The 11,871-nt window shown below is 39.0% G+C and overlaps 1 pseudogene; it reads right to left on the bottom strand.

The window, feature by feature from the left end:
- Positions 1 to 3,048: 3,048 nt before the first annotated feature.
- LOC100978170 (acyl-coenzyme A synthetase ACSM6, mitochondrial-like) lies at positions 3,049 to 11,640 on the bottom strand (annotated as a pseudogene).
- Between the last annotated feature and the right edge of the window lie 231 nt (positions 11,641 to 11,871).

Below are 11,871 nucleotides of genomic sequence, written 5' to 3'. Positions count from 1 at the left end.
CTGTCAGAGGAAGGTGTGGCAGGCGAGAGAGCATCAGGAAGAATAGCTAATGGATGCCAGGCTTAATACCTAGGTGATGGGATGATCCGTGCAGCAAATCACCATGGCACAAGTTTACCTATGTAATGAACCTGCACATCCTGCACATGTACTTCTGAACTTAAAATAAAAGTTGAAGAAAAAAAAAGTCATGCGCTTTATTGTGTGAATGTTTTGCCACACTTAAACACATAAATATTATATGTATTATATATATTCAATAAATATAAAATATTAAACAATATATAATATACTTAATAGATATAAAATATTAAACAATATATATTTAAAATGTAAAATTATATATATATATATATATGTAAATGATCTCTTCTGGAGGTTAAAAGAGGCCAGAGTAAGTAGGGCCTAAAAACAAGGGCTTCTATTGATGGTTTTGGAACCTTACAAATATACTAAAAACCACTCAGGTATATACTTAAAATGGTGAATTTTATAATATATGAATCATATCTCACTTAAAATATTTTAAAGCAAGTAGCTGTGTGACCTTGGCAACTTGTTTAGCTTTTCTACCTTGACTGATTCATTGCACATTCAGCTTATTGTCTTATCATGAGAGAGAAGGCAGGATGAACATTGGGTGACCATGAGCTGTATTGGCTCTAAAGGCCTTGGAAGGTCTGGATGGTCCCCACCTCTCCAGTGACTCCTGCATCCCAGCCCCCGACCCTCTGTAGTCTGTGCATGAACCCTCAGAGGGTTTCTCTAGTGCAACCTGATCTCTTCCACCCAAGATGCCCCGTCCCCTACCTGGTGTACCCTTATTTATCCTTCAGCTCTCAGAACAGGAATTTCTTAGGGAAGATTTTCTTAATTCCGTAAAAGAAGTTAGATTCTTTGTAATATACCTTCAATGAGTTCTGGTCCTTCACTTCAGATCACTTATTTCTGGTATTGGCTATACTTCTACTACACAATTCTTTGATTAAATCTGCTCTGCTACTCTACAGCCCTGTGAAGGTTGTTGTGGCTTTGCTTATCACGATGTCCCCATGCTTAGGAGAGTGTGGGCTTTCCATAAGTGTTCATGGAATGGGTGAGTGAATGAATGAATCAGAAACCAGGCACAGAGAAAGATAGAGGGCCCTCTTACGACTCCTTCAGTTGTTCTGTAGCAGAGTTGTGTTAGAATCTAGGTCATGTGACTTCTAGTCAAAATATCACCAGTCTCACATTTTGTCTAATATTTTAAAACATAAGAGATGATTACTCCTAACCATTACTTTTCTGACCCTATGTACAATGCTCCTGTCTGTCTAAGACTCACACCACTTACCTTTACCACCCTCTACTACTCCTGGTTGCTATAATTTACCAATCTCCCAGTCATTCCTTATCCATTAAAGCCTTCATCACGAGGTTCATGATCTTTCCTTTACTCCACGTCCCACCATCATCCTGAGTGCCTCCTACATCTATATGAATGACAAGTTCTACCCTCTGGTCTCTTCATTTATTGACCCTGATCTCTAGGGAGTGTCATGACACTTAATCCACCTGTGGATATACTCTTGTGTTAGCATCACCTGCAAATGTTCTACCTCTGAAATCTTAAGTCTATGTATCTCACTGTTTGACCACTGCTGCTATGGACTAAATTGTATCTCTCCCAAATCCATGTGCTAAAGCCCTTCTCCTCACTGTAATGGTATTTTGAGATGGGGCTTTTGGGAGGTAATTGGGTTTAGATGAGGTCATGTGAGTGATGCCCTCATGATGGGATTCCTGCCCTCATAAGAAGAGACACTGGGCACGGTGACTCGTGCCTGTCCTAAATACTCTGGGAGGCTGAGGCAGGAGGATCACTTGAGGCCAGGAGTTTGAGACCAGCCTGGGCAACATAGTAAGACCCTGTCTCTACTAAAAAATATATAAATAATTAGCCAAGTGTGGTGGTGTGTACCTGTAGTCCCAGCTGCTTGGGAGGCTGAGGTTGGAGAATCACTTGAGCCCAGGAGTTTGAGGCTGTAGGGAGCTATGACTGCATCACTGCACTCCAGTTTAGGCAATAGAGCAAGACCCTAACTCTTAAGAAAAAAAAAAGTAACAACAACAAAACAGAGAAAGAGACTTTTTGCTCTCTCTCTCTCTCTTTCTCTGTCATGTGAGAATACCACCAGAGGTTGATAGTCTGCAACTCAGAAGAGGGCCCTCCCCAGAACCTGACCATGCTGGCACTCTGATCTTGGACATCCAGCATCTACAACTGTGAGTAAAATAAATTTTGGTTGTTTAAGCCACCCAATGTATGATATTTTGTTACAGCAGCCTAAAACAACTACCTTCAGTCATTCCAGCTCCATTGACATCCCCAGTGCTTTGCCTTCACACAACTTATCTGCCTTTTCTTGAATTCTCTTCCTTCCCCAGTCAGCTTAGTTTCTTAGTCTTTCATCTTAACTATTTTCTTTCCAATATCACTAGATCCCTTGCCCACTGCCCTTTTATTGGATCTTCTTGGCACAACTTTAATCCTGCTTCAATCCAACTGTTTACTTTCACTATGCTTATATCTGTATTTTAGAGTGATATTGGAGAAAATCACATAACTACATAGATTAGTGACTTTGAAAATGAATGCTCAGCAACCTCAAATGTGATCTTATAATTACCCATTTCTCCTTTATTTTCGCAATCTGCTCTTTCTTCCATATTCAGCAATGATCATTTTAAACATCCTCCACTCAGAATTCTATCACATCATTTTCACATTCTCGTCAGGTGACATTGCCTCATACTTCACAGAGTAAACAGGAATTGTCAGGTGGAAACTAGCTCAACTTCCTGCTGTGAAATCTGTAAGTTTATAAGTTATCTGTACTTGTAATTCTTTGTCTTGCAATGGAAGGGGGGTCCCTTTAGATTAAAGCAATTCCTTTTCCCGTGCTTCATATCCAGTTCTGCATTTCTAGTGTGTGCTAGTGATTTGACAATGTGCTTACACAGTGAATGGACAAGTTTGGTTTCTGGCTGAATGGTGAATCAGCATCAACCTACAGTTGCTGTCTTCCCATAGCCTTCATAGATGTTCAATTTAGTGATGTGTTTCCAGTCCTCAATCACCCCAGGGCTGATGGATCCTCCTACAGACACACAAAGCTTCAGACTCTTGAATCTGTAGCTGGAGAGGCATCAAAAGTTGTTCTTAGCCTTAGTGAATATTTCTACCAATAACAGGTCTGTTGTGAGAAAGAAACTTGCAAAAATGATACAGATATTGCCAAACATATAGGAGGTACTCATTAAGTGGTAGTTTATGTTCTTATTACTAGTCTTTTAGATAATCTATTCAGACATCTCAGTTACATCAGTCTCTATGAAGATTCATTTACTCTTCTGGACAAGAAGTATTAATGCTAAAAGTAAGTAAGTATTAACTGATGGTAGGAAGCCAGCCTTCTGTAGAAACCCTTCTGAGTTCTATTATCACCCCAAAAACCTTACCTGTGCATGAAGAATGTGTCAGCAATGGTAAGGTAAAGAAGGAACTAATTTTCTGAAGTCTGGGGATGGAGAGACAGCCACCAATTTTACAAACTGGCCTGAAAGTCTCTGGATATTATGAGAAGTTTCCATAGGGCCCCAGACATAGATAAATAGTAGCGAACACTTTTTATAAGCCCACAATTCATTTTATGTGTATTTTATTTTGGTGATGGTAGAAGGGTCCAGTGTGGGAAGATGATTAGAGCAAACCTCTTCATGGTCTCAGATAGAGATAGAATGACTATGTATTTTGAACACAAGAGTGTCAATTAATTGTTATGTGGTAGCTCATCTGTATTAGATAATACCTGACCTGCCCACCGAGTTAGGTCTTGAGACTAAGAAAGATCAGAATTGGATAACTGTTTCTGAGTTAATTCCAAAGGCACCATTTTATCATTGCCTTTTTATTATTAATTTAAGGGTACAAGTGAGAGTTGACTATTTGTAAAATTTTAAGTCCTTTTCTATCAAGAGTATAAGAAATAATCTGTCTGGGCACAGTAGTTCATGCCTGTAATCCCAGGATTTTGGGAAGCAGAGGTGGGAGACTTGCTTGAGCCCAGGAGTTCAAGACCAGGCAACATAGTGAGGCCAGGTCTCTAGAAAAAATGAAAACAAAAAATATCCAGGTGTGGTGTCATGTGCCTGTAGTCCCAGTTACTTGGGAGGCTGAGATGGGAGGATCCCTTGAGCACCTCAGCAGCCTGGGCAACAGAGCAAGTCCCTGTCTCAAAAAAAAGAAAGAAAGAATCTGAACATTTTATATGGGATGGCATGTTGATGAATAAAGATATACTGTATTTTAACTTAATTATTTTTAATTGCTCCATAAAATGCCAATGAACTAGGCATTTATGTCATCATAATTTAATACGTTGCTATTCTTTGTTTCCACAAATGCTCCCTTCAGAGAGTATATGTCCTTGCTCACACAGCTAAAGTAAAATTTAGAGTTAAATAATTATTTAGCAAACTCTAAGGCATGATACAATGCTTTGGAACCTGTGCTTTCTCATTAATCTTTAGTGATGATTAATCTGGGCATCACCCAGACTCCACAAAACATTGGCAGTTCCACTTCTCAGTGGTTACTCTAGAGAATTCTAGGATATGTGCAAAGATTCTTATTTCAGCAGCTTGGAAAAGATTCGAGTATCCTTGATAGGTACTTGGGGCTCATTAACATATAATTCATTCATACTAAGGAATACTATGCAATGATTAAAATATATTACACATATTATCATAAATAGAGCTCTAAGGAACAGTGTGGAGTGAAAATGCAGGTTTTACTATGATATACATAGTATGATACCATCTATATAATCCCATCCCAATATTTCAGTATATTGCAATGAAGATGGGTAGATAAATATAAATTTATTTTTAAAAGGCCTAAAAGGATTTATATCCAATAAGGAAGGTGGTCTTTGTTTTTAATATTTACCTTATTTATAGGTAATGTATTTGTCTTTAATGTTTATCTTTTTAAAGGGAGGTGTAATTACAAATTGATTAAACAAACTCAACCTTATGATTATAATTTAGTTCTATATTCTGGACTCCTGTGGAGCCAGAAGATATGGCTTTGAAAAGTCACAAGAGAATAAAAAAATCCCACACTCTAATGAAGTTATTGTCATAAATGGCAACAAGATAGGTGTGTTAATGAAAGATAGGATTGGATCTACTTCAGCAAATTGAGGATTCCTAATCTTATTTATGATACCATGAGTGGAAATGGACTCTCTCCTGAAAGATCCTCTCTTACCTGGCGAAACACTTGTGCTGAAGCAGTTCCTGGTACATCAGTGGATTTGCAGATAGAGTGGTGACGGAAGACCTGGACAGAGCCTGGGACCCCAAGGAAGAAAAAACCAAATCTATATGTTAAGTAGGAAAGACAGTTGAGACCGTGGCGAGGGAAGGTCCAGGGAAGGCCACTAACTTTGAGACTCGGCTGGGTCATGCCATTTGTCATGGAGATTTAGTGATTCCTCACCCTCCAGACCTTGGGAGATAATTTAGCTTTAGCTGTGTGAAACTAGCAGCTATCATGTTATTCACTGATATCTGAATAGATACACAATGAGGCATTTACTTCTGGATCCCAGAAGCCTTGTTTTGATCTTTGTTGCTTTGAATAATAAGCCTGGATATTGCCAGTAAAATTGTGGATTGTGGAGGCACTTAAGAGGTTAGCACAACAGTTTAGAGATTGTGCTGTGGAGTTCAATAGACCATGATTGCTTAATGTCTAATTCCACCTCTGTGATTCCTTGGACTAGGTACTTATCTTCTATGAGACTCAGTTTCCCCAGTTTTTCCTTTACAGGGTTGTTGGAGAGATGAAATGAAATAATGCATATGAAGTACCAGTGAATAGTCAATGAATAGTAACTGATATTAATATTGTCTTCTTCAATCTCATTATTGTCCTTTAAAAGTTTTCTTTTCAGGCCAGGCATGGTGGCTCACACCTGTAACCCCAGCACTTTGGGAGGCCAAGGTGGGTGGATCACCGGAGGTCAAGAGTTCAAGACCAGCCTGGTCAACATGGTGAAAGTCTGTCTCTAGTAAAAATACAAAAATTAGCTGGGCGTGGTGGCGGGCACCTGCAATCCCAGCTACTCGGGAGGCTGAGGCAGGAGAATCGCTTGAACCCGGGAAGCGGGAGGTTGCAGTGAGCTGAGATCACGCCATTGCACTCCAGCCTGGGTGACAGAGCAAGACTCTGTCTCAAAAAAAAAAAAAAAAAAAAAGCTTTCTTTTGAGTGCTACAACTGAAGTAGCCAAGTCCTCCTAATTCCAAAGGCCCTAGAGAAGTGAGGGGGCATTGCTCTCAGAAGTAGGGAGAGCATCTTTAAGTCAAGATTACATTCCGAATTTAATTCTTGATTTGCCCCATTTGGGGCATGAGCCACTGAGCCATTGCTAATGCCTCTTTCTGGCCTCTGCCCCACATGTCCCACAACAAGGACCTGGTCTTACATTTAGAACAGTCTCGGGACAGAAAATTGGCGTGTGACACAGAAACACACAGGCTCCTTGGAGCTGAGCTCCCAAGGCAGTACTTAGAGATAAAGATCCATCAAAGGCATCACTTACACCAAAAAATATTTGTTGGCTGGAGGTCCATCCACCATCTAAAGAGGAATAGGAAAGCCATTTGGATTTTCTCATGTTGGTACTAGCAACAACAATAATACTAGCTATTATCAAGCACTAATCTGTGGAGAGAAACAAGGACCACCCAAATGAAAACAAACAAAGGCTATGAGGCCAGGAGGCTAATGGAGTCTCCTTAAATTCTGTGAGTATCACTTAATTGGTATGATATTGCCTTCCAGGATTCATGGCTTTCAGGGGTCTCTGAAGTGTTCTAGTAAGCACTTTTATTAATTAATGAATTGAATAAATGAATGATCTCCTAAACCATTTTAATAAATGAGTTAGAATAGTTTCTCCTATTCTGATTCTCTACCTGATATCCACTGGCCATTATAGCTTATGAGAGTCAAAGCCTTTGAGGTGAGTATGAACATCACATACACCTGTTTCCCCTAAGGAACCTTTGAGTAGAGTTTGTTAAGAGAACTTGAGTGTGGAGTCACAACACACAACCATTTATCTTAGGCAGAATTGAATGTAAGGTTGAGAAACTTAACCACAGACAAACCAAACTAAAACAAATGCAACCCAATTAATTACTTAATTGAGTGTTCAACCAAAGAGATTGAAATCAGTTTCAGCATCCCTTGAATTTGCCAAGAGAGACGTTTACTTCTGAACCCCAGAAGCCTTGTTTTGATCATTGTTGCTTTGATTAATAAGCCTGGATATTGCCAGTAAAATTGTGGCAATTTTACTGATGCTAGAAAGAGGCATTAGCATTGGCCCAGTGACTCATGCCCAAAAGTATTCGTGAGCTACTTAAATAATTTTTTAAGGGGTAGTGTGATGACATGTGATTCTCATCTTAGAATCTGACTCTAGAACCCCAAACCCTCATAAATTGTGACTCTATCTCTGTGTTTATCTCTACATATAGTGGTCAACACAATTATTCACCCCGGTGCTGGTAGCACTGAAGAACAAGTAACATCCAACGGTGCGTCTTTGGGATAATCATCCTGGATCCCTCCTCAACTGCATGGATTCACTGCTCTTCCTCTTTTTACCGTGTACTCTTAGATTTTTGATCTATAGTAATCTACTTTCGATCCTTTGGTGTACACCCTCCCACCCTGCTTTCAGCCCTGTTCCTTCTCTCAATATTGATGTTTTCTGCAATCTTGAGTAACGAACTCTTTTTTTTAGCTTTAGTCTCATGAAACTCTCCCTTTACCACTCCAGAGAAGAGCTTTCAAGCCTGAATAGGGTGTGTGAGGACTATATCTGGAAGGCTGGCTGAAATCCATTCCCAAATCATACTGGGAATACTCGGCCAGTTTGGAAACTCCCATTGTCCCTTTGGTGAAGAATACAGCCATTGGATGTTGACTTTTGGTCCCCATGAAGGTCTGCTTTGGAGGTACAACTCTGTAAGTTGCAAAAGATGCAACAGCAAGGTTCTAAATTTAGGTTCTCTGACTTAGAGCCTAGGCTCCTGGTTTGGTAATCTTTGATTTTTTAAAATAACAGCTAGTATCTTGGTATATTGGGGGATGATTTGTTAGAGGTGCAGCTGCCATTTTTTCCCTTAATTTTTTTGCATTAATTTCTGTTGGATAAGTAACATATGATGCCTTTATGTTCCAGCCTTATTTTTCTCAGTAAAATACCCTCTATTTACTCAATTGCTCAAGGCAAAAATCTGTAGTAATCCTTATTATCAGTCTTTCCCTATGTATCTACTTATCTACCCAGCTATCTATGCCACATCCTAACCACTGGCAAGCCCTGACAACTTTACCTCTACAACGTGTCACAAGTCTGTCTCTCTTCATTATCTGTACTCAGGGCTGGGACTAAGGTGGAGCAAGTGAAACATTTGTGACAGACATGATATTTAAGGGGATACCAGCAAATTCAGTAGTCAAGATAAATAATATTTTAGTGAAATATTTTTAAAATAATCAAAACTACTGTCAAAAATTAATAATAAAATATCCAAATTTAATTTAATTAATTAATTAATTTATTTTTGTGTTGGAGTCTTGCTCTGTCATCCAGGCTGGAGTGCAATGGTGTGATCTCGGCTCACTGCAACCTCCGCCTCCCGAGTTCAAGCAATTCTTCTGCCTCAACCTCCCAAGTAGCTGGGACTACAGGCGCCTGCCAACACACCCAGCTAATTTATATATTTTTAGTAGAGATGGGGTTTCACCATGTTGGCCAGGCTGGTCTTGAACTCTTGACCTCAAGTGATCTGCCCGCCTCGACCTCCCAAAGTGCTGGGGTTACAGGTGTGAGCCACCGTGCCCAGCCACAAAATTTAAAATAAGTACATGACAATGAATGCTCCCAAAGTGGCCAAGTATACCCAATACGATTTAGGAATGGGATTCAGCCAAGCCAGCTTCAAAGTATAGTTCTCACACAGCCTGTAATCCAACCAGGCAGTTGCATGACTCGCCTTACTTGGTCACCCTAATGTTGTCTCTGGTTCCAATAAGATTGTATTTATAAAAATAGAAGCAGGTGATCTGTCAGCAGAAGTTTGCCAATATGATTTTATTAATTAAAAAAATTAAATTATTGCATTAAAAACATAAAATTTATGAAATTATAAATTATAAACAGATATAAATATATAAAATAAATATGTAAAATTATATACAAATTTTTAAACTTCAATTATGAAAATTATTTTATAATTTGATTTTTAAAATGTATTTGAAAATTAAAATATTATTTCTCTTGATCACTGGATTTTTCAGTGCCCCTTTACATTTTGTGCCTGAGGCGAGTTCCTTATTCGCCTTGCAAATTCCCAGTCCTGTGTCCACTGCCACCATCATGGTCCATACCAACACGGCTTCTCACTTAAACGACTGCACTGGCCTTCTGCCAGGTCCCTTTACTACCTGTCTTGTCTCTCATTGTTCAGACAGCAGTTGAAGGAGTTTTTAAAACGTCACTCAGATCAAGTCCTTCTCCTCCACATTCCACAGACATTTCCTACATAACCTACAAGACCCGCTGTAATCTCGCTCTCCCTTGCTATTCAACCTCCTCTCCTCCTACTCTCTTTTCCACTCACCACACTTCAGGCACCCTGGTATTCTTTCTGTTCCTCAAACAAGTCAAGCTCTTTCCCACCTCAGGTCCTGTACCTTAGTATTCTCTCTGATATTATTCCTACAGATATTCAAAAGGCTGGCTCTATAGTATTCAAGTCTCAGCTCATCCTCTCCTAAGAAGCCACCAAATCTAAGATAATTCCCCCATCTCCACATGAGATCACTCTATTTAATTTGCCTGTTTTTGTTGGGAGTTTCTTTTGGAAACTGTATTATCTTGATCATTTATGTGTTTTCTTGTTGTCCATTTTGTTGTCTAGAATATAAAATCCATGAAGATAGGGGCTTTGTCTGTCTTGTTCATGGTTTTTTTTTTTTACATCTCTGGACACTGAAATATTACTCTCTAAAGATGGCATTTATAATTATCAAACTTAATACACTAGTCCCACCTTATCCCTGGGGGATATGTTCCAAGACCCCCAGTGAGTGCCTGAAACCACAAATGGTACTGAACCCTATATACACTATCTTTTTTCCTAAACATGCATACTTATGATAAAGTTTTATTTATAAATTAGGCACAGTAAGAAATTGAAAACAATAATTAATAAAATAGAAAAATTACAACAATATACTGTAATAAAAGTTGTGTGAATGTGATCTCTCTCTCTTTCTCAAAATATCTTATTGTACTGTACTCAACTATTTTGGACCATGGTTGACCACATGTCACTGAAACCACAGAAAACAAAACCACAGATAAGGGGAGACTACTGTATTTGGCTAACCTGAGGATAAACATGGCATCATGTTGTTTTAATATGTATTTTCTCATATCCCAGGGCCAGTGGGTTTTTTTTATTTGTATAAATTTAAGGGATACAAGTGCAGTTTTGTTACATAATGGTGAAATCTGGGCTTTTAGTGTAACCATCACCAAAATAGTGTACATTGTACCCATTAAGTAATTTATCATTCTTCACCCTCTCAAAACCTCCCACCTTTGCGAGTCTCCAGTGTCTATTATTCTACACTCTATATCTGTGTGTACACATTATTTAGTTCCCACTTATAAGTGAGAACATGCAGTATTTGACTTTGTATTTCTATTATTTCACTTAAGATAATGGCCTCCAGTTCCATCCAACTTGCTGCAAAAGACATAATTTCATTCCTTTTAATGACTGAATGGTATTCCATTATATAATTTTGTATATATATAAGCTTTTTATTATGTTTTGTAATGTGTTTATATTTTTATCACCTATTTTTTTACCATCTCAGAATGAATGGTCAAGTATGAATCAGAAGATGAGACGTTCACTCAGACTGAGAACTTGTAGGCCAGATCAGGGATTCTTCTGTTGAGGATGTTGGGGAGTTACTCTGTTTTTTTTTTTTTTTTTCAGGACTAGAAATTACCATTAAGCTTCTCATTACAACCACTCACACCACCTTCTCATATAACATTCTATCTTCCAAAATCAGACATTTTCTTGATTTAAGTTTCTCATTTTCAATGTCCACTTACTGAATCAGCTCCTTGAAATCCAACCACCCATCATAGCACTTATCTGACACCAGGAGCTTGGTCTTCAAGGTAGGGCAGTCAAACATGGCAGAGACCATGACTGGGAACATAGCCTCACTCGCACCAAAGCATTGGGCTTTAGACACGTGTAATTGTTAGCAAATTTCCTTGGCAGTCAGCTGGAGACTCCCAGGCACAAAGATGATTCCTGAAAAGGTCTCAAATAAGGCTTCATACATATCTTTTGAGCAGAGAATATTTCCTCAAACATCCTGGAAGGCACAGATGAGGTCTCTGGAATACCCTTTCTCTTGGGAGTTTCTCCTCTGTATTGGGGAAGCAACATGATGGTGGCTGAGGAAGAACTGAGACATGCAGGAGACTGAGCTCATTGAAACAATCCAGTGATCAGTGGCTCTGCTGCTGTTATCCTTTCCCCTCGAGCAGTCCTAAATTTATATGGTTAGGCTTCAGACCACTAGTTACTTGAAATGTAGCCTGATTTTGAAACTGTGATGCAAGGGGGTTGTGAAAACTTCCCCTTTGTTGTTTCCTCCTGGCTTGAGAATGGCTTGTGCTATGGATTTCTGGATTTGCATTGGA

The sequence above is a fragment of the Pan paniscus genome, chromosome X, assembly GCF_029289425.2.
Source record: "Pan paniscus chromosome X, NHGRI_mPanPan1-v2.0_pri, whole genome shotgun sequence".
Classification (NCBI taxonomy): domain Eukaryota; kingdom Metazoa; phylum Chordata; class Mammalia; order Primates; family Hominidae; genus Pan; species Pan paniscus.
Note: the sequence above shows the minus strand (reverse complement) of the source record. Positions and strands in the feature narration are given on the sequence as shown.